We start from the raw sequence: 26,491 nt of genomic DNA on the forward strand, positions 1-26,491 counted from the left end.
CGGGGTGCGAGCACGGCCGGCGGCTGCGGGTCATGGAATGATAGCCGGGCCGGGCCGGGTCGTGTGGTGTCGTGTCCCCCGCTGTTCCAATGCCGCCTCATGCCCGGAGCGCATCTAGAGTTGCCAACTTTCTCACTCCCAAATAAGGGACAAAAGGTCAAACTACGGAACAAATTCCCGACGGCAATTCGTTGACCGACTCGGTCGTGTCTGGGTAAATAATGTTGGCCCGGGTGCTGGACTGCACACAAAGCCCAGCCGGCGGGCCAGCTGAGGAGATTTGGTCCAGCACCCCATCTAACTCATGAACCGATTATGGCCATGAGAAGGAGGGGTGGTGGTGTCGGTGGTAAGCGAGGTCCGAAGGTCGGACAGCTGGCAGGGCTGCCGACCGACTAGGCCATGGGCGAGGCACTGCTGCTGCACTCCATGGGCTGCACTATGTTGGGACAGGTGAGGCGGGGCCGGACGCGGCGCTCCAACCCGACGGTCCCCTCGACCCTAGTTGTAGCAGTCAAATACAGAACAAGGGCAGTCCCGTAGGATACAAACCAATTTAGCCCAAAATACGGGATGTCCCAGCTAATACGGGACAGTTGGCAACCATAATAGGCCATTCTCACGTTGCGAGTTGACACAAGAGGTAACCCGAGTTAAGGGCTCGTGGTTGTGTACGATATACCAAGTGAAAGATCAAGAGGTTAACCGAGTTCCCACGGGTAGGCGGCAGTTTCCCGTTTACTTGTCATTTCTGCGATCTGACATTTTCGTCTCCCGAGTTAACCAGTCCCTGTCCCGTTAATCTTGAGCGAACATTGTCTACTGACATGTTGTAAAATCATCACGTGGTACAAATGATGTGACGTATTTTCTTCACACACTAGAAAATCCTCCCTTGGTTGAATTGTCTCATTTGGAGACATGTCTGCAATAAGGCTTTTCGAGTCCAGGATGATGGTGTTTTTTATTCAAGTGCTGTATGCAGCAGCCATTTGTGTAATGTGAGGACGCTTGCGTGAAGCCAGAAGGGTGAGATTAATTAAAAGGAGAATTAAGAGGAAGTCTCACTGGGTGAAGCCCATCTTTCAAAGGAGATCTGTATTTGGACAATATGAAAAGCTTCTACCGGGGAGGCAATCTGCAGATTTTCTTGATCACCTTTTCCCTGCTCCAAGGAGCCCACAGGCAGTGTTGACTTCTCCTGTGGCATCTCCTGCTGCCTCTCTACCTGCCTCTCCTGCTGCGTCTCCTCCTCCTCCTGCATGACAAAAGCCTTATTGGCATGTTTTGTTCCCTTTCTTTGGACTTTTCTTGGAGCCATCTCTATAAGTCTTCCTCTTAAAAAGATTCTCCAGCAATGAGGTGAAACGCCCTCGATGGACCCAGGTCACGTGGTGATATTGAAACCGCCTTTTTTTACTCACCTTTTTTTTCCCTCTGTCCAGCTGCCGGGTTCACCGTGCCCAGGACTTCCCACGGTAGACTCAAGAGTCACTAAGGTCAACGCACGGGCCACAACGTTATTAAAATGTTTCAATTCTTAACCACAAGAGTAAAATTGACTCGTGGAAAATTTCAAACATGTTTGATTTTTGGCAAGAGTAGACAAGTTACACGAGTACCTGCCGTTAGCGCCACGATGCACTACGTTGCGTCCACGAATGCCGTACGCTAATCGTACATAATTACCATGAGGTTTAACTCGGGTTACATCTTGTGTCAACTCGCAACGTGAGAATGGCCTTTTAGCGCATCATTGCCGTGAAAAGTCAGCCGGGCGACGCCTAAGCTTGGCTGCATTGTGGAAATGATCCAGCCTGTGCTAACCCTAATTTTCCCCTTAGCTATGTTGTCCAGCATTTGACATTTCTACCCAGGAAAAATGGCTCTGACGGTCTACCCATCTGTGCCCCTCACAATTCTGTAAACTTCTATCGGATCCCGCATTCTCTGAGACTCCAGTGAAAACAAATTATTGGAGCATTTGGTGGATGTGATCATTGCAATACAATAAAATAAAATAAGAATTCTGCTTGTGCCTAATCAAAATGTTTTGATTAATGACTGTTCATTCCCATTGAGATCTAATGGTCAGTCACACAATAATGATGATGATGATGATGATGGTGTTAACTGAATAAACTGCATTCAATTTTAATACGGTAATTTAAACATTATTACAGATTGTATTGCCAATTTCAATTTAATTGTACCTTGCACATGCTGATTTAATGTATCGCTTGACTGTTTATCTCTAATAGCCAAGAATACCAAATTTTGCTGAGCTCCAATATAAAGCAAAAATCTATTAAAATGAAACTTAAAAACATAGAGCTGGGTGTCCCTCAATTTCAATTTTTATCCTAGACTGCAAAACATCTATAAATGTCATTGTCCCTATTTTTTGTTAATTTGATATGATAGGCTTCATTTATGAAAAAAGCAAAAAATAATCTCTTGCAAAATACAAAACTGTAAATACTATATCTTATAAGGAAGCCGTAAAGTTTTATTCGTATTTTTCCAGTAGGGTGTATGCCTGCTAGTAGGCTTACATTGCATATTTTTCCTATAGTCAACTTTAGATCTCTCCGTTAAGTTTTGGATTAAATCGTACTTTGTTCATTAACATAGTATTTTGGTTTAAACATTTAACATGCTAAAAGAACTGCAACATTGGACATGGTGCCTTTTGTAATGAGACTTTATATCATATACTCACTGGCTCAAAATAGGCAGTCTCTTTCATATCTTGGGCAAGATTTCTTCCTTTACTAATATTGGTCAAAATTAATTGCTCTTTCAACTCATTTGAGTTTGTGACGTTTTGCTGTCCACAAATTGTTGGAATTTTTACTGGTGTCATAGAAACATAGAAACATAGGAATTAGGTGCAGGAGTAGGCCATTCGGCCCTTCGAGCCTGCACCGCCATTCAATATGATCATGGCTGATCATCTAACTCAGTATCCTGTACCTGCCTTCTCTCCATACCCCCTGATCCCTTTAGCCATAAGGGGCACATCCAACTCCCTATATAGCCAATATACTGGCCTCAACTACCTTCTGTGGCAGAGAATTCCATAGATTCACCACTCTCTGTGTGAAAAATGTTTTTCTCATCTCGGGCCTAAAAGATTTCCCCCTTATCCTTATCGTTCAACTGTGACCCCTTGTCCTGGACTTCCCCACCATCGGGAACAATCTTCCTGCATCTAGCCTGTCCAACCCCTTAAAAATGTTGTAAGTTTCTATAAGATCCCCCCTCAATCTTCTAAATTCTAGCGAGTACAAGCCGAGTCTATCCAGTCTTTCTTCATATGAAAGTCCTGACATCCCAGGAATCAGTCTGGTGAACCTTCTCTGCACTCCCTCTATGGCAAGAATGTATTTTCTCAGATTAGGAGACCAAAACTGTACGCAATACTCCATACTAATCACTCTCTGGACTTCTTCATGTAGTGCACTCATTATGGAATGCTGAAAGGGGAACAAAGCACATAATAAAGTAAAGTTTATTTTTCCCCTTACATATGTGATTATTTACAGTTCAGCTCAGAACACGAAATGCCAAAACTAGTGGTTAATAACTAAATGGTATTTCCAACAAAAATTGGTTAAAGTTTTGGCTCTGTCTGGTGAACATGACTTAGCTAATCACTGCCGCACTGAAATATCACGATATATCATCATGCTCCATGACATATTCCCAAGGCCTTTCTTGCACAGAACATATACTTAACACTGATCTTTACTACCATGGATTTAAAAGCTGATGAAGTGATGCCAAACTGAGGCAAGTCTCGCAGAAATCTAGCGTAGCATAGGACTATACCTAGAAATAACCAGAGTTCTGTTACGGTTTCGGTTTCTGCGACGCTAATACAGCATCAATTTTCTCTTTCGCAATTACTCTCACACCTGGATCAATTACTTCCATTTGGGCAAAAGCACGTATAATTTCTTTAAGTTTCATTTTATATCAATGTAGTCTCCTAAACATTATATCTGAAGGTTTTCTTCCTCTTTCTCTTTCTATTTTGCATGCCATTCAAATATTAAATCTTGAAAATGAAGTAACTTAAACTTGAAATCCTCATCCATACATAAACATATCTCTTGATAAGCAAACCAGATACCCATCAAACTTGCAATGACGGATTTTTCAGAGCAATTATATAATCATTAATTAATCTGTAATTGTCTATCCTGACCTCTGATTGTAATTTCAAAGCTTGTAGCTTCTTTAAATCTCTGATTGTGCTGGATTGAAATTATTCTGTAATTTATCTATTCCTCCTTAATGGGACACATTTCAATGCAAGGTGAAAATATGTTTGCCCACAATGTATAAGAATCTGGTCCTATTTCTACTAACAAGATCAATTTGCTGTGTTTGCATATGGCCTCATTCTGAATGTCTTTTGTCTACCCCCCCCCCCCCCCCCCCCCCCCCCCCCCCCCCCCCCCCCCCCCCCTCCTCCCCCCCCCCCCCCTCCACTCCTCTGTTATTAACATTAATCATCTAAAGCACACATCTGTCCATTTGATGTACAAATTTAGGGACCTGGGACTTGTCATAAGCATGGATGATTCTGTGACTGACATACCATAGTCTACAACTGGGAATCCCGAGCTCCTGATCATTCAAAATGGAAAAGCAGAAATGGAGATAGTATTGGGAACTTCTAGTTGATGCATTGAGACCGGACACAAACCAGCGCAAATAGCAGAAAGAACACGCCAGATCACACCGTGTCCAGCTACTCCATCAGACATCTACCCCATTGATGGAAATAGTCTGAGGCGCCCTCATCTCTCACCTCCGAATCTATTATAGTGAAGAGGAAGTAAGCCAACCTCCATCCTGACAGACTGCCTAATTCCTTTTTCACCACTCATTTGTTCTTCACCTTGATTCTCTATGCATAGGTGTCCTTGTCTAACAAAATCTTTTAAGATTTGATGTGCAATTTTTATTTTCTTCTTATCCAGGCACCCCAACCTCAATTCCTTGTGTGAGTAGAGGGTTCAAGGATAAGTGATTAGTGGCACAAAGCCCAAGGTCTGGTTTTGAACATGCCCATTGGTTCTGGATTCCCGCACTGAGGATATGATTAAAGAAAATCTAAAAAAGTGCAAATGTTGGAAATCTGAAATAAAAACAGAAAATTATTATTTTTAGCTCCAGGTTGCATGTGGTCGCAAACAGATAAATAAAACCAAAGTGAACACAAAGAGCAGGAAAAATGTTCCCGACGTTGGGGGGGTCCAGAACCAGTAGTCACAGTTTAAGAATAAGGGGTAGGCCATTTAGGACTGAGATGAGGAAAATCTTTTTCACCCAGGGCATTGTGAATCTGTGGAATGCTCTGCCACAGAAGGCAGTGGAGGCCAATTCACTGGACGATTTAAAGAGAGAGTTAGATTTAGCTCCTAGGGCTAATGGAATCAAGGGATATGGGGGAAAAGTAGGAATGGGGTACTGATTTTGGATGATCAGCCATGATTATATTGAATGGCCGTGCTGGCTCGAAGGGCCAAATGGCCTACTCCTGCACTTATTTTCTGTTTTTATGTTTCTACCCCATCTGTGCTCTGTCTCCCCATAGTAGATGGTTCAATCGTTCTTTATTATCACGTACCGATGTATAATGAAATTCTTTTTTTTCCATACAGTTCAAATTATTACTATACATCAGCACAAACCCAGATTAAGTATAAAATGTATAGACATAGCCCACTGAGACCATATACAAGAGTCGCCAGGTTTTGGCCTCATTTTCAAAGTCTCCATTTGACACCATTTTCAAAAGAAGATAGCCTTCTATAAAGCTCAGTAGATGTGATGTGGCGCTTTGTACATGAACCGTTTTTCTTTACTGATTGCAGAATATTTGCAAAAGGATGTCTTGCTCTGACTTCATTGCAAACCTAGAAGGATTGAATGATGGTAAAGACTTGCCTATGGATTTGCTCAAGGTAAAATGATTCATTGAAATGGTCACAGACAGCATGAGGAGGAGACCATTTACCTCCTGAGGTCTCTTCTCCCATTCAGTCAGAGTGCGGCTGACCTGTCCTACTTCATTTATGTTTGATTGGTGGAACGAATTTCAGAGACAGAGTACAAGAAAATGAAGCAACTGTGCATTGTGGAGACACAAGAGACTGTTGATGTTAGGATCTGGAGTAAAAAGCAAGCTGCTGGAGGAATTCATCAGGTCAGGCAGGCATTTAGATGAAGAGAGGCCCTAAGCTGTTCCATTTGTGAGGCCCCCAACGACCGGACAGCCATGGCGGCCAAATCTCCCACAATTCAAAGCGAGGGAGAAAGTGCCTAGCGCCGACCAGTTGCCGTTGCAGTGCGCATGCGCAGGGCGGCCGATGATGTGCTGGCCGTGGTTGTGCGCATGTGCAAGGCGGCCTACCGTGCCGGCGGATGAGGAGCGAGCGGAGCCCGGCGGCCTGGACACGGATAGCGGGGGGGAGATGGAGAGAGAGAGAGATAGAGAGGGGGGCCGCCCAGAGTTGAACGGTAGGTGTTCTGCCTTGGCCGGAGGCCCCCCTAGACCTCGAGGCCCATCAATTTTTTCGGGGGGCCCCCTAGAAAGTGGGGGCCCTAAGCTATAGCTTGTTTATCTTATACGTAAATCCGGCACTGAGGTCAGGCAGTATCTGTGGAGGCAAGGGGATAATCAATATCTTGGAAACTGCATCAGAAACCACCAACTAAGAGCCGGTCAACTATGGTACGGCAAAAGCCCCTTTTAAGGCAAAAGGAAAACACCTCAGAAGTACTAGTGTAGAAGAGTCACGATAAGAATATAATGGAACCAGGGAAACTGGCCATACAAGAAGGAATCCTTACAAGAGGCAAAATGGAAAGATGTATACCGAGAGATTAGTGGTCTGTAGGTTTGTAATGAATATTGCTCACAAGACTATTTCAGCAAGATTTCCAATGAAAGCCTTTCAGAAATCAGCACTAGCAGTGATGATACATTTGAGTTCTATGTAGGAACAGGACACACAATTATTGCAACGTACTGAAAAAAGGAGCAAAGGAACTGGCTCAGTTCAGACAGAAAGAAGGATCTGTGCATGTATTGTTCAGATCTACGTGCTCATAACTATGACTTTGACTTGGTAAAAGTGAGTGGAATTAAGGGAAAAGTTGTTCAATGTAAAAACAAATTCAGCTGCGAGTAAGTTCATAAATTCATACGTGATAGTAGACTTAGGCCATTCGGCCTGACACTCATACTAATCAAGAATCCCCTGACGCCCACACTAATCAAGAATTTATCTATCTCTGCCTTAAAAATATCCTTTGACTTAGCTTTCACTGTTTCAACTGGCAACCATACAGTATTTGCTCCATAATAGGAAGAATGGTCTCAAACCGAAACGTCACCCATTCCTTCCCTCCAGATATGATGCCTGTCTCTCTGAGTTACTCCAGCATTTTGTGTCTATCTTCCATATTATCTTTCATTATATTCACCCTATCACAAATGTTCCCTTGTTTCTTCCACCACCACACCCCTCTCTGAAGAGACCAGTCTGAAGAAGGGTCTCGCCCCGAAACATCACCCATTCCTACTCTCCAGAGATTCTGGCTGTCCTGCTGAGTTCCTTTAGCTTTTTGTGTCTATCCTCGGTTTAAACCAGCATCTGCAGTTCCTCCTTGCACCTCTCTACAGCTTATTCTGTACTTAACTTTTCCTTATTCTGACGAAAGGCTATCGACCAAAAATGTCATTGTTTCTCTCTGTCAGGTACACCCTAATCTACAGAGTACCCTCCAGCATTCTCCGTTATTTCAGATTTCCAGCATCTGAAGTTTACTTTGCATTTTGACTTCACAGTACTTTAATGGTTGCAAAGTGATTTAGGAATTCAAATTCATATGTATTAAATGACATGTACTATGATCATATATTTGATAAAGTAAAATGTTTTGTGCAGTCTTCATACTTTAAAGAAATGTGTAGCAAGACATTCACAATAAAATGTAGCACTTCTGCAGAAACTCTGTCTTGATAGTCCCTTTGATTGAAATTCTGAATTTATTATATTGTCTTTCAAACATGTGTTTTATCAGAGATTTCATTAAATTAAAAATGTCATATGACACTACACTAACCAATATTTATTGTATCACCAACCTTCCGACTTAAAATCTGCTCCAGAAGCAGGCTAGTTTGGATCTACATTGCCACCCCGTTGTTTTGGATCCCAAACCAACATCATTTGCAGCCATGTCTCCAATGGTTTTACCATTAAGCTGCAAAACAAAACAAAACCATTTAAAAATGAAATAGTCACATTGAACTCCCCATCATGGGAAGGGTGGTGAGTGTATGCAACAAGCTACCAGAAGAGATAGTTGTGGCTGGGACGATCCCAATGTTTAAGAAGCAGTTAGACGGGTACACGATAGGACAAGTTTGGAGGGATATGGACCAAATGCAGGCAGGTGGGGCTAGTGTAGCTGGGACATGTTGGCTGGTGTGGGCAAGTTGGGACTAAGGGCCTGTTTCAACATTGTATCACTATGACTCCATATAATTATCACAATTTATGTCTGAAGAAAAGTCACAGAGATGAAACATTAATTGTTTTCCTTTCACAGATGCTGCCTGACTGCTCAGTGTATCAGCCTTGTTTTATTTTGTGACAATTTACTTAGATTTAACATTGTAATTATGTAACAGTTATTATTTGACCAGACCCTGGAAAATATAAAATTCCATGTTGCCTGGCGACTAACATACATTTACTGGGGAGGATTCCAGCTATTGGACAATTCACAAAACTAAAAATAGTTTGCAAAACACAAAGTCTGGAGGGACTGGGAGGTTCCGGGGCAGCATCAGTGGAGGGAATGGAAGGTGACCTCATGGGTGGAGATCTTTCTTCGGACAGTATCTGGGGGAAAGGACAGGCCAAAAATATCGCCTTTCCATTCCCTCACCAGAAGTCGCTTGTCCCAACGAGTTTCTCCAGAACATTGTGTTTTGCTCAAGATTCCAATATTTGCAGCGCATTGTAGCTCTAGAAATTGCTGGCACTTGGTTAGATAGGCATTCCAGCATCTATTTCTGCAGCACTGAAATATATTTGGAGGGGGAAATATTTTGCTAGGATAAAAGGTTTGGGTATTCCAGGTCCTTGTTCTCCCTCCCTGTGATTGCATGGTCACCTGAATTCCTCTTCGCTCGTTTTACAACTGTCCACCCTGGGTTACATAATTCTGCATTTTACAAGACTGAAGTTATTTGAGATTTTAAAATGGGGTCACGTTGGAGGTGGCGAAACTAACGGAGGACTATTTGTTGTGTGTGATGGCTAGTGGGGTGAAAGGTGAGGACTAGGGGGACTCTGCCCTTGTTATGAGTGGGGGGGGTGGGGAGAGAGAGCAGTGTTAAGGGGTATGGAAGAGACCCTGGTGAGAGCCTCATCTATAGTAGGGGAAGGGAACCCCCATTCCTTGAAGAATGAGGACATTTCCGATGCCTTGGTGTGGAACACCTAATCCTGGGAGCAGATGCGGTGTAGACGGAGGAATTGGGAGTAGGGGATGGAGTTCTTACAGGAAGCAGGGTGGGAAGAAGTGTAGTCTAGATAGCCATGGGAGTCAGTGGGTTTATAGTGGATGTCGGTCAGAAGTCTATCACCTGCGATGGAGATAGTGAAGTCAAGAAATGGTAGAGAAGTGTCGGAAATGGTCCAGGTGTATTTGAGTGCCGGATGGAATTTAGTGAGATTAACAGGTTTTCATCTAACAATCACAAAATAACATATCAGAGAAGATGGAATTGGGTTTCTCAATGGAAACCCTCACTTCTTGATTTTGAGAAATATATTGCTCTCCATAATGTTTGGGACAAAGACCCATCATTTATTTATTTATCTCTGTACTCCACAATTTGAGATTTGTAATAGAAAAATCACATGTGATTAAAGCGCACATCGTCAGATTTTAATAAAAGCCATTTGTATACATTTTGGTTTCACCATGTAGAATTTACAGCAGTGTTTATATATAGTCTCACCATTTCAGGGCACCATAATGTTTGGGACACAGCAAAGTCATGTAAATGAAAGTAGTCATGATTAGTTTTTTGTTGTATATCCTTTACATGCAATGACTGCTTGATGTCTGCGATTCATGGACATCACCAGAATGGGGTGTGAAATTGGTTCCGGATGACAGACACTAAATGCTGGAGAAACTCAGCAGGACAGGCAGCATCTCTGGAGAGAAGGAACGGATGACACTTCAGGTTAAGACCCTTCTTCCGACTGAGAGTCAGGGGAGAGGGAAACTAGAGATATGGAAGGGATGGTGATCAAAGAAATGCAGAATGGTTCATTGGTGGCTGAGGGGAAGGTATCAATGAAGCTTGCAAACAGTAAAATTAATCAGGAGGGATTGAACCCGGAACACTGACGGATAGGCCTGAAGGAAGACATGCAAACTCCACACGCACAGATCAAAACAGATGATGATCAAGGAAAAGTAGAATTGTTCAATGTTCGCTATGGGGGAAATGACAACCAGGCATACAACCAGTAAAGACGTTTAAGGTCGAGATCTTGACCTGAAACATGACCCAATCCTTGTCAAGTCAAGTCACATTTATTTATATAGCACATTTAAAAAACAACTCTCGTTGGCCAAAGTGCTTTACATTTGTTATAAGAATAGCAAAACAAAACAAACTACTTACATATATACATGTAGTCCTCACTCAGAGGACGTCAGGAAAGGCTTGGGAGTATAGATAAGTCTTTAGTCTTGACTTAAAAGAGTCGATGGAGGGGGCAGTTCTGATGGGAAAAGGGATGCTGTTCCACAGTCTAGGCGCAGTCGCCCCAGAGCTTATGCCTAGACCGTGGGATATTCAGCAACCCCAAGTCGGCCGATCTGAGGGGCCTGGAGGTGGAGTGGTGGGTGAGAAGACTTTTTATGTAGGTGGGGGCAAACCCATTGAGGGCTTTGTAGACACGGAGGAGGATCTTGAAGTTTATACAGAACCGCACAGGGAGCTAGTGGAGAGGCCAGGATCGGGGTGATGTGCTCCCTTTTTCGGGTGCTTGTTAGGAGTCTCGCTGCGGCGTTTTGGACCAGTTGCAGGCGGGACAGGGAAGATTGGCTGATGCCAGTGTAAAGGGAGTTGCAGTAATCTAGGCGGGAGGAGGTGAATGTGTGGATGATCTTTTCCAGGTCATCAAACTGGAGGAATTGTTTTATTTTATTCCTTCTCTCCAGAGATGCTGCCTGTCCCAGTAAGTTACTCCAGCTTTTTGTGTCCATCTTCGGTTTAAACCAGCATCTGCAGTTCCTTCTGAAACAATCAGTAAAATTAACCAGGAGGGGCAGTTGAACTAGTTAGAGAATTAGGATGGGGGAGGGACAGAATGGGAAAGCCAGGGTTACTGAGGGATCGAACTGAAGGAGGATATGCAAACTCCTCACAGACAGCGCCCCCAGGCTGGGATTGAACCCGGGACCCTGCGGCCTGTCAGGAAGGACATGCAAACTCCGCACAGACAGCGCCCTGTGCTGGGATTGAACCCGGGACCATGGAGCCGCGGGTAGTGGCCGCGGCAGCAAGGTGAGCGCAGACGTCACCGCATCCCGTCCACACCCGTCTCCCGCGCCTGCGTCCTCGTCCTCGCCCGTCCTGCTCGTTCCCCCTTTCGTGAAACAATTTGTTTCGACGTGTGCATTGTCTGCACTTTGTATCTTTTGTTTTTAATCGCAAACCAGCACCTGCAGTTCCTATTGCGTAGGAAGGAACTGCCGATGTTGGTTTAAACCGAAGATATACAAACAAAAAGCTGGAGTAACTCAGGAATGGGTCTCGTTTCGGGTCAACGCCCTTATTCAGACTCTGAGTCCAACGACTCTGAGTCTAAAGAAGTGTCTCGACCCGAAACATCACCCATTCCTTCTCTATAGATATACTGCCTGGCCTGCTGAGTTACTCCAGCTTTTTGTGTCTACCATCTGCAGTTCGTATTGATGTTTCTGCATCATTTTGTTCATGCTTTGACAATAGGAAGGAACTGCAGACTTGTGTATCTAACAATGATTTTCAATGTCTGTATGTGTGCATTTGTTTTTTTTTAATATCGTAAACCAGCATTTGCGGTTCCTATTGATTTTTCTTCATTATTTCGTTCATGTTTTGAGCAAAGGAAGGAACTGCAGATGCTGGAACTGCACAAATGCTGGAGCAACTCAACGTGGCAGGCAGAATGGGTGACGTTTCGGGTCGGGACCCGTTGCTGTCGGTTCCGCTGAGTTGCTCAAGCATTTTGTGTCTATCTTCGGTGTAAACCAGCATCTACAGTTCCTTGATGTTTCTTCGTCATTTCGTTCATGTTTTGACCAAAGGAAGGAACTGTAGAAGGTACACAAAAATGCTGGAGAAACTCAGCGGGTGCAGCAGCATCTATGGAGCGAAGGAAATTGGCGACGTTTCGGGCCGAAACCCTTCAACTGCAGATGCTGGTTTACTCAATCATTACTTGATTAACTTGTTTAAAATAGAGCAATTGCAATATCTGAAGCAGACGGGTGAACATTATTGCCCTTCAGGATTATTTAAAAAAAACAAGACTTACAAATAAGATTTTCATCATATGTACCTCACCGTATTTGTACAGATGGCAATAGGCTTGACTTGTATAATTTGCCTAATATTGTTTCGTTCGACGATAAAACAAAGCTTGGAAATAAGAAAAGGAGGCCAGGCAAAGAGGATATCTGCGAGACTGAAATACTGAGAGGATAATTCAAAGACTGCAGATGCTGGAAACTGGAGCAAAGCAAAAGTTGTTCCGGGAACTCAGCGGGCAGCTTCTGTGGGGGCAAAAGGGTAGTCGATGTTTTGGGCTAAGATTCTGCATCAGGAGATCGTTCAATTATGTGGCTCATAGAAACCGTTACAATGTTGGCCTCTGTCAGCTGAACTAACACAAATCAACTCTGTACTAAGTGCTGGAGAAACAATGCGTCAGCAGCATTTGTGGAGGGAATGGACAGGCGACATTTTGAGTTAGGAACCTTCACACCCTGTCAATCTCTCAGTGATGTATTTTCGAACATATAATTATGGCGACGCTATTATATCATCAATAACGTGCACTCCAGACTCTGAGTTATAATGTTATGTCTTGCTTACCTTTCAATGTCTAGGTGAGTGGAAACAATGTTGTATAGTAGCAATACTCCACCAATGTTTAATCTTTAAGTATCAATAGAGTATTTCTCATATGTCTGGGAAAGAACTGCAGATGCTGGTTTAAATCGAAGGTAGACACAAAACTGTGGAGTAACTTAGCGGAACATGCAAGAAGGAATGGGTGAGAAGGAATGGGTGACCTCTCGGGTCGAGAACTTTCTTCAGAATCAGACTGACCTGAAACACCATCCATTCCTTCTCTCTGGATATGCCGCCTGTCCCGCTAAGTTACTCCAGCATTTTGTGTCTACCTCCGAGTATTTTTCGTAGGCTGTTACATAAGATCCGTCCCTTAGTAGCCTGTGGTAGTAAGATTCTGCGTTGCAGTCATTTCCCTCAGAGTGCGGTGCCGTGTCAACAACAACCAACCCCATCGCTGGACCGTCTTGGTAAACAGTTACAGAGTCAGACATAGAAAGGAAAGTCTCTTTAGCCCAATTCAACTTTGACGACCAAGATGCCTTTTCTCAGTGAGTCTCATTTGGCCCAGACCCTTCAAAGCTTTTCTATCTATTCGCCTGTCGAAACGTCATTTAAATTGTGTTAATAAATAAAGGAAGACAACTGTCTTATCCGCACCTCAGCCAACTCAAGTGCAAGCTGCGATTGGCGAGAGGCAGAAGCTGTGCATTAAAGGTGATCGGGCGGGCTTTGTTCAAGGGCAATGAAGTTTAAAAACTGGAGGGGACTGGTTAGGATAAAAGTTGAAAGAAATAAAGGGATCTGGGGGACCATTTATTTCCACATTTCCTCGGTTTTTTTTTAACTCGAGTGTTTTTTAGTCGAGGTGGGTTCCTTTTGCTCGAGTTAGTTTAACTCGGTATGTTTTTAACGTGTGGTTTTTATTTGAGCCTGGCTTTTTACTCGATATGTTTTTTTAGTTAAGGCGGGCTTTTTACTTAATACTCAGCGAGTGGCTTCTTTTAACTCTAGAAAAGGGTTGTGCTTTTTGCTCGTTTTTTTCACTCGTTAGTTGTTTTTGTAACTGGGAGGGTTATTTAGTCGGGGTGGATGTTTAGGCGGGCTAGTTGACTGGAGCAGGTTGTTTACATAAGGGGTTGTCCACTCCAGCTGTACTTGCGACGCGCGCGGGCTTCGGAAACTTTCTCCGCCTCGGTTTCCCGCTCAAAAAACCTTTCGTGCTAATTGGACGAAGCCCGGGGTCCGATCAGCGTTGGAGGCAAAGATCTTTGGTTGCGGGCGTCCGCTGCGAGTGTTTAAAAGGCGGACGGGTCCGGCTCCCGCCTCCAGTCACGGAGCCGCTCTGGTGAAGGAACATCGTGGTCGCCAGCTCCCATTCCTAGCCCATGTTCCTCGTTGGTTTTTCGTGGCATGTTTCTTTTTAACTCCGATGTGCTATTTATTCGAGGTATGTTTTTTTTCATCACGGTGGAAATTTTAGTCGAGGCGGCTTTTTTAAGTGATTTTTTTCCTTGAGATGTTTTTTTTTACTTTAGGCGGGCTTTTCAGTCGAGGTATGTTTTATTTTAACACAGGAACTTTTACTCGAGGTGTGATTTTTAGTTGTGTACTTTTTAGTCGAAGGTAGACAAAAATGCTGGAGAAACTCAGCGGGTGAGGCAGCATCTATAGAGCGAAGGAAATAGGCAACGTTTCTTGTCGAGACATTACCTATTTCTTTCGCTCCATAGATACTGCCTCGCCCGCTGAGTTTCTCCCGCATTTTTGTGAATCTTCGATTTTCTAGCATCTGCAGTTCCTTCTTAAACATAAATACTTTTTAGTCGAGGCAGACTTATTGTTATTTTACTCGGGGTGTGTTTTGTAACTCGATGTGCTTTTTACTCGAGGTTTGTCAAGGGGGTAATGTTACTCGTTCTTCGTGTCTCGAGGCGTGTATTTTACTCGAGGTGGTTTTTTTTAGTCCTTTTTAACGAGGTATTTATTTACTCGAGGCAGGCTTGGTACTGGTTGATTTTACTCGGGTGCTTTCTTTAACTCGAGTGCGTCTGTGCTGTGCAAATATGTAAGATATCTTAAATTTTAAAAAAATGATGTTATGCATAAACTGCATACATACAGGAAATATGTTACATGAATACATGACATTATGTCATCAAATCAATATGTTCAATTTACAAAGCTCATTAGCACTGAGATATATTGACAACGTAGGTTCCTGACAGCGAACATTCTAATGTGCACACATTTTATTTTTGAAAAACAATAAGATTTAATGTAGAAATTATATTTTACTCGACGTATTATTTTAAATGCAAGTATTTTTAAATCGAGGTGGTTGGTTATTCGATGTTTCTTTATTCAAGAGCTTTACAGTCGATGGAGTTTTTTACTTGTGGGTGTTTTTTCTCGAGGTGTGTTTTTTAGTCGAGGCGGGCTTTTTAGTCGTGTTTTTTACCTGAGGTATGTTTTACAAAGGCGATTTTTTACTCGATATGTGTGTTTTTATTGGCGATGTGATTTTTAGTCAAGGCGGGCTTTCTACTCGAGGTGTGTTTTTTAGTCGAGTCCGGTTTTTTACTCGTTTTTTTTGTACTGGATAGGTGGGATTTTTACAAGAGGTGTGATTTTTAACGTGTGTTTTTTTTTAACTTGAGATGGGCTTTTTACTCGTGGTTTCCTTTTGCTCTAGTTATTTTAACTCGGTGTGTTTTAACGTGTGTTTTTTTTATTAGAGCCTGGCTTTTTACTCGATATGGTGTTTTTTTTAGTCAATGCGGGCTTTTTACTTAATACTAGTGGTTTCTTTTAAACTGAGAAAGGGGTTTAACCCTAGCTGCTTTTTTCTCGTTTTTTCACTCGTAAGTTGTTTTGCTCAAGGTGATTTTGTAACTGGGCGGTGGTTATTTAGTCGGGGTGGATGTTTAGACGGGCTAGCTGACTGGAGCAGGTTGTTTACATAAGGGGTTGTCCACTCGAGCTGTACTTGCGAAGCGCGCGGGCTTCGGAAACTTTCTCCGCCTCGGTTTCCCGCTCAAAAAACCTTTCGTGCTAATTGGACGAAGCCCGGGGTCCGATCAGCGTTTGGGGGCAAAGATCATTGGTTGCGGGCGGGTGCTGCGATGTTTCTTTATTCAAGAGCTTTACAGTCGATGGAGTTTTTTACTTGTGGGTGTTTATTCTCGAGGTGTGTTTTTTAGTCGAGGCGGGCTTTTTAGTCGTGTTTTTTACCTGAGGTATGTTTTACAAAGGCGATGTTTTACTCGATATGCGTGTTTTTATTGGAGATGTGATTTTTAGTCAAGGCGGGCTTTCTACTCGAGGTGTGTTTTTTAGTCGCGTCCGGTTTTTTACTCGTTTTTTTGTACTGGATAGGTGTGATTTTTAACGTGTGGTTTTTTTTTAACTTGAGATGGGCTTTTTACTCGTGGTTTCCTTTTGCTCGAGTTATTTTAACGTGTGTTTTTTTATTTGAGCCTGGCTTTTTACTCGATATGGCTTTTTTTAGTCAATGTGGGCTTTTAACTTAATACTAGTGGTTTCTTTTAAACTGAGAAAGGGGTTTAACCCTAGCTGTGCTTTTTTCTCGTTTTTTCACTCGTTAGTTGTTTTACAAGGTGATTTTGTAACTTAGCGGTGGTTATTTAGTCGGGTGGATGTTTAGACGGGCTAGCTGACTGGAGCAGGCTGTTTACATAAGGGGTTGTCCACTCGAGCTGTACTTGCGACGCGCGCGGGCTTCGGAAACTTTATCCGTCTCGGTTTCCCGCTCAAAAAAAACGTTCGTGCTAATTGGACGAAGCCCGGGGTCCGATCAGCGTTAGGGGGCAAAGATCTTTGGTTGCGGGCGGGTGCTGTGAGTGTTTAAAAGGCGGACGGGTCCGGCTCCCGCCTCCAGTCACGGAGCCGCTCTGGTGAAGAAACATCGTGGTCGCCAGCTCCCATTCCTAGCCCATGTTCCTCATTGGTTACTCTTGGTTTTTCGTGGCATGTTTCTTTTAACTCGGATGTGCTGTTTATTCGTGTTTTTCAGTCGTGTTTTTTACTCGAGGTATGTTTTACAAAGGCGATTTTTTTTTTACTCGATATGTGTTTTTTTATTGGAAATTTGATTTTTAGTCAAGGCGGGCTTTCTACTCGAGGTATGTTTTTTAGTCGAGTCTGGTTTTTAACTCGTTTTTTTGTACTGGATACGTGGGATTTTTACAAGAGGTGATTTTTAACTGGTGTGTTTTTTTTTAACTTGAGATGGGCTTTCTACTCGTGGTTTCCTTTAGCTCGAGTTATTTTAACTGTGTTTTAACGTGTGTTTTTTTATTTGAGCCTGGCTTTTTACTCGATATGTTTTTTTTTAGTCATTGCGGGCTTTTTACTTAATAATAGTGGTTTCTTTTAACCTGAGAAAGGGGTTTAACACTAGCTGTGCTTTTTTCACTCGTTAGTTGTTTTACAAGGTGATTTTGTAACTGGGCGGTGGTTATTTAGTCGGGGTGGATGTTTAGACGGGCTAGCTGACTGGAGCAGGTTGTTTACATAAGGGGTTGTCCACTCGAGCTGTACTTGCGACGCGCGCGGGCTTCGGAAACTTTATCCGTCTCGGTTTCCCGCTCAAAAAACCCTTCGTGCTAATTGGACGAAGCCCGGGGTCCGATCAGCGTTAGGGGCAAAGATCTTTGGTTGCGGGCGGGTGCTGCGAGTGTTTAAAAGGCGGACGGGTCCGGCTCCCGCCTCCAGTCACGGAGCCGCTCTGGTGAAGAAACATCGTGGTCGCCAGCTCCCATTCCTAGCCCATGTTCCTCGTTGGTTTTTCGTGGCATGTTTCTTTTAACTCGGATGTGCTGTTTATGCGAGCTATGTTTTTTTCAACACGGTGGGAATATTAGTCGAGGCGGCTTTTTTTCCTTGAGATGTTTTAACTTTAGGCGGGCTCCCTTTCTCGAGGTATGTTTTATTTTAACGCGGTGGGAATTTTACTCGAGGTGTGATTTTTAGTCGAAGGTAGACAAAAATGCTGGAGAAACTCAGCAGGTGAGACAGCATCTATGGTGCGAAGGAAAAAGGCAACGTTTCGGGTCGAGACATTACGTATTTCCTTCGCTCCATAGATACTGCCTCACCCGCTGAGTTTCTCCAGCATTTTTGTGTACCGTTGATTTTCTAGCATCTGCAGTTCCTTCTTAAACATAAATACTTTTTAGTCGAGGTGGACTTATTGTTCTTTTACTCGGGGTGTGTTTTGTAACTCGATGTGCTTTTTACTCGAGGTTTGTCAAGGGGGTAATGTTTACGCGTTCTTTGTGTCTCGAGGCGTGTGTTTTAACTCGAGGTGTTTTTTTTGTCTTAACTGGAGGCAGGCTTTGTACTGGTTGATTTTACTCGGGGTGCTTTTTGTTTTTTCTCAACTCGAGGTGTGTTTTTCCTCGAGCTGAGTTTTTAGTCTTTTTACGCGTTGGATATGTTACTTGAGGTGTTTGTAACATTGGTCGGGGTGGTTGTTCAGTTTAACCGGGGTGTGTGTTTAGTCGGGGTGGTTTACTGGAGCAGGTTGTTTACATGACGGACATTTTAATTGTGATTTTTAGTCGGTCAACTTTTTATTGGAGATGGGTGTTTATTTAGACGAGGCGGCATTTTTAATCCTTTTTTTTTAGCTCGAGTTGATTGGTTTTATTCGAGGTGTTTTTGCAACTGTTTAGTGGTGGTGGGGGGGGGGGGTTACATGAGGGCTGGTCCACTCGAGCTGTGCATGTAGCGCAGTGGAAACTTTCTCCACTTCGGTTTCCCGCTCCGTTCCTGATTGAACGAAGCCGGAGGACCGATCAGAGTTGGGAGTGGTGCAACACGGACGGACTCTTGCCGCCAGTTACGGAGCCACTTGGGTGAAGGAACACCAGCTCCCATCGTTAGCCCATGTTACGCTTTGGTTACTCTTGTTTTTAATCGCAGTATTTTTTTTTTAAATCTCGATGTGCTTTTTACTCCAGTTACTTTTATTTTACTTTTTTAACACTAACGTTTTAACTCGGGTGTTTTACTCGTTTTATTTACTTTTTTTTAAAATTATTCTGGGTGGGATTTTTATTTGAGGGTGAAGCAGAGTTTAAACTTTTTTTCCCTCAAGATGTGTCTTTTTAAGTCAGGGTGGGCTTTTTACATATGAATTTTCCAGCTTTTTATTGGAGATGGATGTTTGCTTAGTTGAAGCAGGTTTTTTTTACTGTGCTCTTGTGTTTTTTAATTCGGTGTGTGCTTTTTTTTCTCAAGGTGTTTTTTAGTTGCGGTGGACTTATTACTGGTGTGGACGTGAATCTGCGCACAGTCCATGATGTGAGCCACCGTTTTACCCAAAGATATTGGTGCATCTATATACTTGTCCCGCCTGGTCCAACCATAGCTCTTGAAAGAGCCAGCCAAGGTAAGGTGCAAGAAAAAGCCTTTGAGCCCACTGGAAGGAGAAGGTCCTCACCTGAGGCTGACAAACAGGGTGAGTATGATAACACTTAGAGAATTGTGTTCGTGTTGATGGGTGTGTTACAAGGGAACAGGTTCAAGGATCTGACTAGTAGAACAGAGAAAGGCTCACTCATCAGTTTAGTTACAAATCAGATTTATTGGCAAGAGAGACAACAAAAACAATACTTGTCTTGGTCAGCGCGGGGTCTGTTTTACAGCAGCACACCTCTCTCTGCCTCCATCCGCGGCACTGATCACGACCCAGCCCATCGGTGAAACCCTCTCATACATGAACTAACTTATGGCTTCCTGGAGCCTGCCTTTATACAGGTAAGAAATCAGCTGTTGAAATAACCGCCAGTAAGTCCTGGCCAATTGCGCTTCCCCCAAATTCAAACTGTAACCAATGGCAGGGGACTGCATCCCAGCAAGCCCTGCCCACTTCCTTTGGGAACGAAGCGCTATCAGCTGCAGACTGGTATGTAGAGCAATACACACAACGCTAGACTTGGTGCGCAAATGAATAGACACGGTGCTGCAGACTTGGTGTACAAATCAATACACACAGCGTTACAGACTTGGTGTACAAATCAATATACACGGTGCTGCAGACTTGGTGTACAAATCAATACACACAACGTTACAGACTTGGTGTACAAATCAATACACACAGCGTTACAGACTTGGTGTACAAATCAATACACACAGCGTTACAGACTTGGTGTACAAATCAATACACACAGCGTTACAGACTTGGTGTACAAATCAATACACACAGCGTTACAGACTTGGTGTACAAATCAATACACACAGCATTACAGACTTGGTGTACAAATCAATACACACAGCGTTACAGACTTGGTGCGCAAATCAATATACATGGCGTTGCAGACTTGGTGCGCAAATCAATATACACAGCGTTACAGACTTGGTGTACAAATCAATACACACAGCGTTACAGACTTGGTGTACAAATCAATACACACAGCGTTACAGACTTGGTGTACAAATCAATACACACAGCGTTACAGACTTGGTGTACAAATCAATACACACAGCGTTACAGACTTGGTGCGCAAATCAATATACACGGTGCTGCAGACTTAGTGCGCAAATCAATACATATAGCGTTACAGACTTGGTGTACAAATCAATACACAGCGTTACAGGCTTGGTGTACAAATCAATACACATAGCGTTACAGACTTGGTGCGCAAATCACTACACACAGCACTAGACTTGGTGCGCAAATCAATATACACGGTGCTGCAGACTTGGTACGCAAATCAATATACACGGTGCTGCAGACTTGGTGCGCAAATCAATATACACGGTGCTGCAGACTTGGTGCATAAATCAATACACACAGCGTTACAGACTTGGAGCGCAAATCAATACACAGCACTAAAGACGGCGCTCAAATCAATTCACACAGCGCTACAGACTTGGCACGTAAAGGTAATACACGTTGCTGCCGGTTTGATGCTGAAAGGTTTAAACAGCGCTGTCGGCTTAATGTGCTGAAATTTAAACAAAGAGCTATCAGCTACAGTGCTATCGGTTCTAAATATAGCATTACTGGCCACAGCGATTTGGGCTTTAAACACAACTCTATGGGTCACTGATTGTTCAGGCAAAATTCTCGTATGTTATGAATTTCTGTGCTAATAGGCAATGGATCAAATGTCTCTTCAGTAGCTAAAAGCTGCTTCTTTGCAATGGCTGATGGTAATTTTTTTACTCGTGTGAATTTTAGTTAAAGCCAGCTTCTTATTGGAGATTGTTGTTTGCTTAGTCGAGGCGGGCTTTTTATTCGTGCTTTTTTTAACTCTTTTACTTTTTCTCCTCGAGGTGTGTTTTTTAGTCGAGGCGGACTTTTAACTGGCGAGGACAAATCTGCGCACTGTCCAATCTGCGAGTCACCATTGTACCCAAAGACATAGGCGCGTCTACAAGCTTATCCCACCTGGTGCAACCGTAGGTCTTGAAAGAGCCACCGAAGGTAAGGTGCAGGAATAAGCCTTTGCACGTTGGTGGGAGAGTGATCACTTGAGGCCGACTACCAGGGTGAGTATGATAACACTTAAAGAATCGTGTTTGTTGATGAGTGTAATGATGAATTCCTGTGCTAATAGGCGATGGATCAAATGTCTGTTCAGTTGCTAAAAGCTGCTTCTTTGCAATCAATGGCTCTGATGATAATTTTGACAGGAGGATGAACATCAAAAAAAACCAGCGAATATCTGATAATGAAGTCTCCTTACCAGGGATGGGAACCCCCACCAGCGACTCAATACTGGCTAAAAGAAAGTGAAAGAGATGCCAATTGGAAAGAAAATATCCATCCAGGAAAAACCAAGAGAGCAAGAGCAGCAAAACTGATGCAGCTCATGGGAAAAGCCAAGAGATCACAGACCAGAAGTAGCTGGAAATGGAGACATCAATGGGAAACCAGGTTGGTCGCTCTTGTTACTCATTGGTCTCATTTTTTACTCGGTATGTTTTTTATTTAACTGGATGTGCTTTTTACTCAAGTTATGGGTTTTACTTTTGACAGGGGTTTTTACTTGAGGTATGTTTTTTTTACCTGGAATTTAACTTGAGGTGTGATTTTTATTCGAGGCGGGCCTATTACTTTTTCTTCCTCTGAGTGTTTTTAGTCGAAGCGGGTTTTTTACGTGATTCTTTTTTTACTCGTGTGAATTTTAGTCTAAGCCAGCTTTTTATTGCAGATGGGTGTTTGCTTAGTCCAAGCGGACTTTTCATTAGTGTTTTTTTTTCTCGAGGTGTGTTTTTTAGTTGAGGCGACTTTTTACTGGTGAGGACACAAATCTATGCACCGTTATACGCGAAGACAGGAGCGTCTACAAGCTTACCCCGCCTGGTCCAACCATAGTTCTTGAAAGAGCCACCGAAGGTAAGGTGCAGAAATAAGCCTTTGAGCTCGCTGGCAGGAGATAGTGATCACCTGAGGTCGACTACCAGGGTATGTATGATAACACTTAAAGAATCGTGTTTGTGTTGATGAGTGGTATGATGAATTCCTGTGCTAAAAGGCGATGGATCAAATGTCTGTTCAGCTGCTAAAAGCTGCTTTTTGCAATGGCTATGATGATAATTTTGACAGGAGGATGAGCGTCATATAAAGCCAGTGAATATGTGATAATGATGTCTCTCCTTGCCAGGGTTGGGAACACCCACCAGCGATTCAATACTGGCTAAAAGAAAGTGAAAGAGATACCAAATGGAAGTGAAAGAGATACCAAATGAAAGATCCATCCAAGAAAAACCAAGAGAGCAAGAACAGCAAAATTGATGCAGATTATCTCCGGGAAAAGCCAAGAGTTCGCAGACCAGAAGTAGCTGGAGATGGAGACAACATCAATGGGAAACCTGGTTGTTATTCATTTGTTTATTTGTTTCTATTCATTGGTTACTTTTGTTGTTACTTGAGGTGTGTTTTTTTAACTTGTAGGTTCAGGGCCAGCCTTAGGATGTGCGGGGCCCAATTGGGAACTATTTTGGTGAGCCCCAGGTTCCCAGCCAAGGTCTGTCAGCCCAGTTATTTAATATATATTATGAAATTGTACACTGAGGTGCTATGGATTATACACTCTCTGAATCTCTCCTCCCGTTTGACTGTCAGTAGCTCCACTGGCTTCCAATCATTACCGTAGCTGCTAATTACCATTATGCCCTTGGAGACAGCGGTTGATTGGGTGGGAGGAGACCAGATTGTTGATTGGATGGGAATTTTAAGGCGAGCTGGTTGGTGATTGGACGCAACCCCCTTAGAGACGGCGGTTGATTGGCCACCAAATAATTGGGTACAAATTGACAAATAGGAAAATAATAAAATTGATGGTCGGTGTGAACTCAGTGGACTATCTTCCCTGTATCTTCAAACTCAACAGTATAACATGCAGGTACATTTATTAAAAATAAAATTCAGTGATTATTTCACATGATTTCTCACTATCTGACCAATCTCTGTTTAAGATGTTTGGTCTGCCTTCGGCATTGACTCTGAACTAGAAACCTAAATCAGACTCAATTGTATCGTCACATTGGACTCAGTAAACTCACACATCTCTGCATTCAGGAGGCTGCCGTGGTTGGAATCACCGGCTCTGAGACCAGAGTGGGTAAAGTGGCCTGAGATCAATACATAAGATTTCTTCTTAATAAAAAGTGAAGTTTTTCAATCTAACCATGATGGCTAGAGCTTCTTGCAAGGTGATCTATGACCTCGATAAGTATATATTGTCGTAACGCTCAGTTGAGGTCAAATGAAGAAGATATTCATTACATTGTTCAGTGGAGCCAATGGATGTTTCACTGAAAGCAGTGAAGAAAGCAATCTCCACACTGCTTGTCCCCGCATTTAATGAAGTGACTTTTAAATTACTTGAAATAAAAGTTGATTTTGCTTTGTAACAAATGTCAACTGTGCTTCTAATGAAAGAGAAATCAATACACTTCTTTCTCTAACCTCCCGTAATTCAGTTGACTTTTATTTAAAGTGGAAGATGTAAACATTGTCAGCTCCACCTGGACTTCACCCAGAGTGACTGGGAAGTCCAGAACAAGGGGCCACAGTTTAAGAATAAGGGAGTAGGTCATTTAGAAACACATTTTCACCCAGATAGTTGTGAATCTGTGCAATTCTCTGCCACAGAAGGCAGTGGTGGCCAATTCACTGGATGTTTTCAAGAGCGAGTTAGATTTAGCTCTTAGGGCTAACGGAATCAAGGGATATGGGGAGAAAGCAGGAACGAGGATACTGATTTTAGATGATCCGCCATGATCATATAGAATGGCAGTGCTGGCTTGAAGGGCCGTGTGGCCTACTCTGCACCTATTTTCTATGTTTCTGTTTCTATGACTGATAGAAAAGCATGCTCCATTCTTGAAGGTATCTCGCGCGGGATTTGAAATCCCCGTCAAGTCATAATGTACCAATAAAGATGCTCTGCTTTCTGTCCATAGATTATCTGCTCTAGTTTAGTGATACAGCAGGGAAACAGGCTCTTCGGCCCTCCCAGTCCGCACCGACCAGCAATCCCCGCACACAAACACTCACCCACACACACTAGTTACAATTTACATTTGTACCAAGCCACTTAACCTACTACCTGTATGTCTTTGGAGAGCAGGAAGAAATGGAAGATCTCGGAGAAAACCAATGCAGGTCACAGGGAGAACGTATAAATTCCGTACAGATAGCACCGGTCATCAGGAAAGAACCTGGGTCTCGAGCTGTGAGGCAGCCACTGTACCACTGCGACACTGCAGCAAAGGGTTTTTCGTGCAAGATTTGAAAGCCCGTCAAGTCATAATGAACCAACAAAGATGCTCTATTTTCTTTCCATAGATTATCTGTTTAATTTCGTTGAGAGATACAGTGCGGAAACAGGCCCTTCGGCCCACCGAGTGCACCGACCCTGCACACAAACACTATCCTGCACACAGTTCTTCAGACTGAGAGTCAGGGGAGAGGGAAACTAGAGGTATGAAAAGATACAGAATAAACCACAGAACAGAATGATCTGTTCAGTACCTTTTCTCACCTCTAGTTTTCCTAATAATATGGAAACCTTTTAAGCATTGAAACGAAGATAGACACAACATGCTGGAGTAACTCGGTGGGACAGGCAGCATCTCTGGATACAAGGAATTGGTGACGTTTTGGGTTGAGGCCCTTCTTCAGACCCTTCAACCATTGAGGTCTGTGAAACAGTGCAGGGCAATGCACCTTCTAGTTTTGTCCAGCACATTGGGGAATTGAGTTATGCTTTACTCTAAAACCGTGGCAACAAAAGTCAATGACCACCTCCCCCCTCCCCCAACAGAAAGGAACAGCAGATGCAGCCGTCACCGCAACACGTCAATGATTTCGGGGATGCCGCGGTGACAGGGTGAGAGGGAGTGAGAGAGCGAGAGAGACGAAATGGGAGGGGGAGAGAGAGAGGGAGGGGACGGAGACTGGCTGTTAACGTGCTAGAAGTTAACACATTGTTTTTGTCTGATGGCCGGTGCAATGGTTTTTAACCATGTTCGTTTAAAAAAAAAAAAATATATATATTTAACAAGGCGAATGTTTAAAAAATTAAAAAATTGTATTTAGCAACGCAAATTCGTATTTCCGTACGAAATACGGGAAAACTAGCGCGGGGCCCCCCATTGGCGCTGGGCCCAATTGGGAGCAATCAGCTTAAGGCCGGCCCTGTGTAGGTTTTTTTACTTGGGATGGGTTTGTTTAATTGAAGCAAGCTTTTTACTAATGGTTTGTTTTACTCTGTTTTTATAACTATTTAGTGGGGGGGGGGGCTGGTTGTTTACAGGAGCAGGTTGTTTACATGAGTTGTCCACTCGAGCTGTACTTGGTGCGGGTTTCGCCGACAGCAGAAACTTTTAACAGATTTGGTTTCCTGCTCAAAAATCTGTTCATGCTGATTGGTGAAACCCGAGGTCCGATCAGCCTTGGGAGCGGGTGCTGCGAGCGTTTAAATGGTGGATGGGCCTGGCTCCCGCTTCCAGTCATGGAGCCGCATGTCCACAGGAAGCTCCGCAATTTCAAGATCGCCCTGACAGGAGCGCAGCACCAGGTCTCATCGCTCCCCACCTGGTGCTGTTCCATCCAGTGCTTCCAGCAATCCAACAAATTGCTCCTTCCCCTCCCCCACACGGGTGATCACTCTGGACAGAAGGATGGACCAGAGTTTGGTTGTACCAGCACTTCTGTAGATCAATTCATTGGTGTGGGGTTGGACAGGCTAGATGCAGGAAGATTGTTCCCGATGTTGGGGAAGTCCAGGACAAGGGGTCACAGCTTAAGGATAAGGGGGAAATCCT

The sequence above is a fragment of the Leucoraja erinacea genome, chromosome 5, assembly GCF_028641065.1.
Source record: "Leucoraja erinacea ecotype New England chromosome 5, Leri_hhj_1, whole genome shotgun sequence".
Lineage (NCBI taxonomy): Eukaryota > Metazoa > Chordata > Chondrichthyes > Rajiformes > Rajidae > Leucoraja > Leucoraja erinaceus.